Consider the following 6,000-nt stretch of genomic DNA (forward strand, 5'->3'; position numbering starts at 1 on the left):
GGACAGTGTGTGGGTCACGGGGGGCGCACGGGGGACAGTGTGTGGGTCAAGGAGGGGCACGGGGGGCACCCGGGGAGATGTGTGTGGGGCACGGGGGGCACACGGGGGACAGTGTGTGGAGCACGGGGGACAGTGTGTGGGTCAAGGGGGGGCACGGGGGGCACACGGGGAGGTGTGTGTGGGGCACGGGGGGCGCACGGGGGACAGTGTGTGGGGCACGGGGGGCGCACGGGGGACAGTGTGTGTGGGGCACGAGGGGTACACGGGGGACAGTGTGTGGGGCATGGGGGGCACACGGGGGCTGTGTGTGGGGCACGGGGGGCACACGGGGGACAGTGTGTGGGGCACGGAGGGCACACGGGGGGCTGTGTGGAACCAGAACTGGGACCCATCAGTGCCCTGCTCTGTATCTGGGGGGCAAAGGGGCGGTGGCTCTGGGCGGGGTCTGGGTTTGCCAACGCTGCCTCGGGGCGGGTGCCCAGTGTCGGGAGTGGCAGGGGGGCACTGCCAGCAGGAAGCTGGGGGCTGGGGGTTCCAGCCAGGGTGATGTGGCAGGTGCTGGCAGATCCCAGGACGGGCCCAGGGAGCGGGGGGTTCGGGAATTCAGGGGTCTGGGACAGCTGGAGTTTGGGGGTGACAAGAACTGGAGGAAGAGTGTGGGGGGCAGGGCAGGAATTCAGAAGGTGCGGGGGAGGGGCAGGAATTCTTGGGGTGCCACCTGCTCCCCCAATGAGCCCATGCCCATCAATGCAGCTCTCAGACTCCTTCCCTTTTCCTTGCGCCCCAACTTTCACCCTTCGGGCAGCAGCGCATTGTGGGGGTTCCTCTGACACTGGGGTGCCGCTGGTATTGGTCTGAGCTGGGACCCCCAGAACATCCTCCATAACCATGTGGCTGGCACCCCCAGTGCCCATGTGACTGATGCCCCCAGAACCCCAGTGCCCGCGTGGCCGGCGCCCCAGAGCCCCAGTGCCCGCGTGGCCGGCGCCCCAGAGCCCCAGTGCCCGCGTGGCCGGCGCCCCAGTGCCTGCGTGGCCGGTGTCCCAGTGTCTGTGTGGCTGGTGCCCCAGAGCCCCAGTGCCCGTGTGGCCGGTGTCCCAGTGTCTGTGTGGCTGGTACGCCAGAGCCCCAGTGCCTGTGTGGCCAGTGTCCCAGTGTCCGTGTGGCTGGTGCCCCAGAGCCCCAGTGCCCACGTGGCTGGTGCCACAGAGCCCCAGTGCCCGTGTGGCCGGTGTCCCAGTGCCTGCGTGGCCGGCGCCCCAGAGCCCCAGTGCCCGCGTGGCCCGTGCCCCAGTGCCCGTGTGGCCGGTGCCCCAGAGCCCCAGTGCCCGCATGGCCGGCGCCCCAGAGCCCCAGTGCCCGTGTGGCCGGTGCCCCAGAGCCCCAGTGCCCGCATGGCCGGCGCCTCAGAGCCCCAGTGCCTGCGTGGCCGGCGCCCCAGAGCCCCAGTGCCCGCGTGGTTGGCGCCCCAGAGCCCCAGTGCCCGCGTGGTTGGCGCCCCAGAGCCCCAGTGCCCGCGTGGTTGGCGCCCCAGAGCCCCAGTGCTCGCGTGGCCGGTGCCCCAGAGCCCCAGAGCCCGCGTGGCCGGTGCCTCAGAGCCCCAGTGCCCGCGTGGCCGGTGTCCCAAAGCCCCAGTGCCCGCATGGCCGGTGCCCCAGAGCCCCAGTGCCCGCGTGGCCGGTGTCCCAGAGCCCCAGTGCCCACGTGGCCGGTGCCCCAGAGCCCCAGTGCCCGCGTGGTTGGCGCCCCAGAGCCCCAGTGCCCGCGTGGCCGGTGCCCCAGAGCCCCAGTGCCCGCGTGGCCGGTGCCCCAGAGCCCCAGTGCCCGCGTGGCCGGTGCCCCAGAGCCCCAGTGCCCGCGTGGCCGGTGCCCCAGAGCCCCAGTGCCCACGTGGCCGGTGCCCCAGAGCCCCAGTGCCCGCGTGGCCGGCGCCCCAGAGCCCCAGTGCTCGCGTGGCCGGTGTCCCAGAGCCCCAGTGCCCGCGTGGCCGGCGCCCCAGAGCCCCAGTGCCCACGTGGCCGGTGTCCCAGAGCCCCAGTGCCCGCGTGGCCGGCGCCCCAGAGCCCCAGTGCCCGCGTGGCCGGTGCCCCAGAGCCCCAGTGCCCGCGTGGCCGGTGCCCCAGAGCCCCAGTGCCCGCGTGGCCGGCGCCCCAGAGCCCCAGTGCCCGCGTGGCCGGTGCCCCAGAGCCCCAGTGCCCGCGTGGCCGGTGCCCCAGAGCCCCAGTGCCCGCGTGGCCGGTGCCCCAGAGCCCCAGTGCCCGCGTGGCCGGCGCCCCAGAGCCCCAGTGCCCGCGTGGCCGGCGCCCCAGAGCCCCAGTGCCCGCGTGGCCGGTGCCCCAGAGCCCCAGTGCCCGCGTGGCCGGCGCCCCAGAGCCCCAGTGCCCGCGTGGCCGGTGCCCCAGAGCCCCAGTGCCCGCGTGGCTGGCGCCCGGCCGGCGCACAGAGGCCCTTTGTGCAGGAACAGAGCCGGAGTGTGCCTGGCCGGCGCAGGGTTTATTTATCTTTGGGCTGCGGCTTCCCCAGACCCCCTGGGCGGCCCGGCCCTGCCTGTGCGGAGCTGGGGCTGCCGGCTGGTCCGGGATTTAAAACCTTGGGGGAGCCAGTGAAGGGCCCCACTGTGGCCCCCACCCGAGTCCCTCGACTGCTCAGCCCCTGCCCCCATTTCCCCCCTTATCCCTCCATTCGCCCCCCCCAGTCCTTGCCCCAGCTCTCCACAGCCCCTCTTCTCCGTCACGGGCCGGGGCTGGGGGTCTGCCAGGCTGGGCTGGGCTGGGCTGGGGTTTGCACCTGGTCACTCTGCTCTGGCTCTGTCGGGTGTGTGTTGTACAGTTGTGTCTCCCCGCAGGGTGTGCAGTCAGCTGAATGTCCCCCCCCCGTATGTAGGGGTGTGTGTTGTACAGTTGTGTCTCCCCGCAGGGTGTGCAGTCAGCTGAATGTCCCCCCCGTATGTAGGGGTGTGTGTTGTACAGTTGTGTCTCCCCGCAGGGTGTGCAGTCAGCTGAATGTCCCCCCCCCGTATGTAGGGGTGTGTGTTGTACAGTTGTGTCTCCCCGCAGGGTGTGCAGTCAGCTGAATGTCCCCCCCCCCGTATGTAGGGGTGTGTGGGTACAGTTGTGTCTCCCCGCAGGGTGTGCAGTCAGCTGAATGTCCCCCCCCCCGTATGTAGGGGTGTGTGGGTACAGTTGTGTCTCCCCGCAGGGTGTGCAGTCAGCTGAATGTCCCCCCCGTATGTAGGGGTGTGTGTTGTACAGTTGTGTCTCCCCGCAGGGTGTGCAGTCAGCTGAATGTCCCCCCCCCCGTATGTAGGGGTGTGTGGGTACAGTTGTGTCTCCCAGCAGGGTGTGCAGTCAGTTGAATGTCCCCCCCCCGTATGTAGGGGTGTGTGGGTACAGTTGTGTCTCCCCGCAGGGTGTGCAGTCAGCTGAATGTCCCCCCCCCCGTATGTAGGGGTGTGTGGGTACAGTTGTGTCTCCCCGCAGGGTGTGCAGTCAGCTGAATGTCCCCCCCGTATGTAGGGGTGTGTGTTGTACAGTTGTGTCTCCCAGCAGGGTGTGCAGTCAGCTGAATGTCCCCCCCCCGTATGTAGGGGTGTGTGTTGTACAGTTGTGTCTCCCAGCAGGGTGTGCAGTCAGCTGAATGTCCCCCCCCCCGTATGTAGGGGTGTGTGTTGTACAGTTGTGTCTCCCAGCAGGGTGTGCAGTCAGCTGAATGTCCCCCCCCGTATGTAGGGGTGTGTGTGGGGACAGTTGTGTCTCCCAGCAGGGTGTGCAGTCAGCTGAATGTCCCCCCCCATATGTAGGGGTGTGTGTTGTACAGTTGTGTCTCCCAGCAGGGTGTGCAGTCAGCTGAATGTCCCCCCCCCCGTATGTAGGGGTGTGTGTTGTACAGTTGTGTCTCCCAGCAGGGTGTGCAGTCAGCTGAATGTCCCCCCCCGTATGTAGGGGTGTGTGTTGTACAGTTGTGTCTCCCAGCAGGGTGTGCAGTCAGCTGAATGTCCCCCCCCCCGTATGTAGGGGTGTGTGTTGTACAGTTGTGTCTCCCAGCAGGGTGTGCAGTCAGCTGAATGTCCCCCCCGTATGTAGGGGTGTGTGTGAGTACAGTTGTGTCTCCCAGCAGGGTGTGCAGTCAGCTGAATGTCCCCCCCCCGTATGTAGGGGTGTGTGGGTACAGTTGTGTTCCTGTGAGTCTCCCACACCAAGGCGTGCACACACGTGTATAGTTGTGTCTTCCTTCGGGGGGTGGGGAGGTCCTCCTGGCGTGTGTCGTGTCTCCTCTTGGGGTGTGTAGGGGCATTGCTGGTGTGGGTGTGTAGTTGTGTGTCCCTGTGCCCGTTGTGTAGGTGCGTTCTCTCACACACCAGTTGTGGGCCATTTTAATCTTCCTCCAGCACCTAAACCGTGTCACTAGGGTGTGTGTGGTGGGGGGGCTTGGGGTTCCTGGCTTTGCCCCCCCAGGGTTGGATGCTGCAGGGAGCCATTCAAGGGGGGATGGGGCAGGGAGGGGGAGACCCTGGGGACAGATGGGGGAGCAACAACTGGCTTGGGGGGCTCATGTGGGGCTGGCTGGGGGAGGGGCAGATATGGGGCCTGTAGTGAGGGATCTCACCCCCCAGCCCTAAGGGGGGGCTGTAAGGAGGGACCCCCCCACAGGTCTAAACTTTCCCTCTTGGAAACATTTTTTCCTTTTGTGGTCCCCCCCCCCGTCTCTCCTGCCCTGCAAAGGGGCTTTTCACAGGCTGGAGGGGGCGGGGGGGTCGGAGGATGGCAGCAGGGTGGGGGATGTGGGAGGTGTGAGGGGGTGAGGACAGCAGGGCGAGGGGGGAGGGAGGGGAAGGGTGGGGAGAGGCTCGGTGGGGCAGGGGCCAGGATGGGGAAGGAGGGGGTAGTGGTGTGGGGCACGAGGCAAACCGGGTGTGGTTGGGGTAGCGCCCCCCAGCCCCAGTGTTCGGGCCCCTCCCCTCCTGCTTTTTGTGTCTCCTTCCCTGCTTGTTCTGCATCCCCCCTCCCCCCTCCCCCCCTCGGACGCCGTCGGGTTTCCGGGCGGAGAACATCCTTGGCCCAGCCCAGCATAGACCCTGCGGAGTCTGGCCTCACCGGCTGCGCCCCCCCCGGCAGCTGGGGCAGGTCTGGCTGGGGCTGACGGGGGCGGGGGGTCTGGCAGGGGCACATCCGAGGGGGGGTATTTGCAGCAGCTTCAGCCCCTCCCCCCCGATTGGGGCAGCCCCACTATCAGTGCGTTATCTCTGGGTACCAGGAGGCAGGATGGGTAATTCCACCCGTCCGTCCGTCCGTCCATCCATCCATCCATCCCCTGCCACACTGCACTCAGCCTGTGTCCGTCTGTCTGTCCTCACCCGTCCGTCCGTCCATCCAGCCACCGCCGCACTGCACTCAGCCTGTGTCCGTCTGTCTGTCCCCACCCGTCCGTCCGTCCATCCAGCCACCGCCGCACTGCACTCAGCCTGTGTCCGTCTGTCTGTCCTCACCCGTCCGTCCGTCCATCCAGCCACCGCCGCACTGCACTCAGCCTGTGTCCGTCTGTCTGTCCCCACCCGTCCGTCCGTCCATCCAGCCACCGCCACACTGCACTCAGCCTGTGTCCGTCTGTCTGTCCCCACCCGTCCGTCCGTCCATCCATCCCCTGCCACACTGCACTCAGCCTGTGTCCGTCTGTCTGTCCCCACCCGTCCGTCCGTCCATCCATCCCCTGCCACACTGCACTCAGCCTGTGTCCGTCTGTCTGTCCTCACCCGTCCGTCCGTCCATCCAGCCACCGCCACACTGCACTCAGCCTGTGTCCCTCTGTCTGTCCTCACCCGTCCGTCCGTCCATCCAGCCACCGCCACACTGCACTCAGCCTGTGTCCGTCTGTCTGTCCCCACCCGTCCGTCCGTCCATCCATCCATCCCCTGCCACACTGCACTCAGCCTGTGTCCGTCTGTCTGTCCCCACCCGTCCGTCCGTCCATCCAGCCACCGCCACACTGCACTCAGCCTGTGTC

At 67.8% G+C, this 6,000-nt stretch overlaps 1 protein-coding gene across 5 annotated transcripts in view; it reads left to right on the forward strand.

Moving 5' to 3' along the window:
• COL11A2 (collagen type XI alpha 2 chain) overlaps nucleotides 1-6,000 on the forward strand; it is a 92,030-nt gene that overhangs the window by 842 nt on the left and 85,188 nt on the right. The gene's annotated exons all lie outside the window — the stretch shown is intronic.

This window comes from Pelodiscus sinensis, chromosome 19, assembly GCF_052426305.1.
Source record: "Pelodiscus sinensis isolate ZL-2025 chromosome 19, ASM5242630v1, whole genome shotgun sequence".
Classification (NCBI taxonomy): domain Eukaryota; kingdom Metazoa; phylum Chordata; order Testudines; family Trionychidae; genus Pelodiscus; species Pelodiscus sinensis.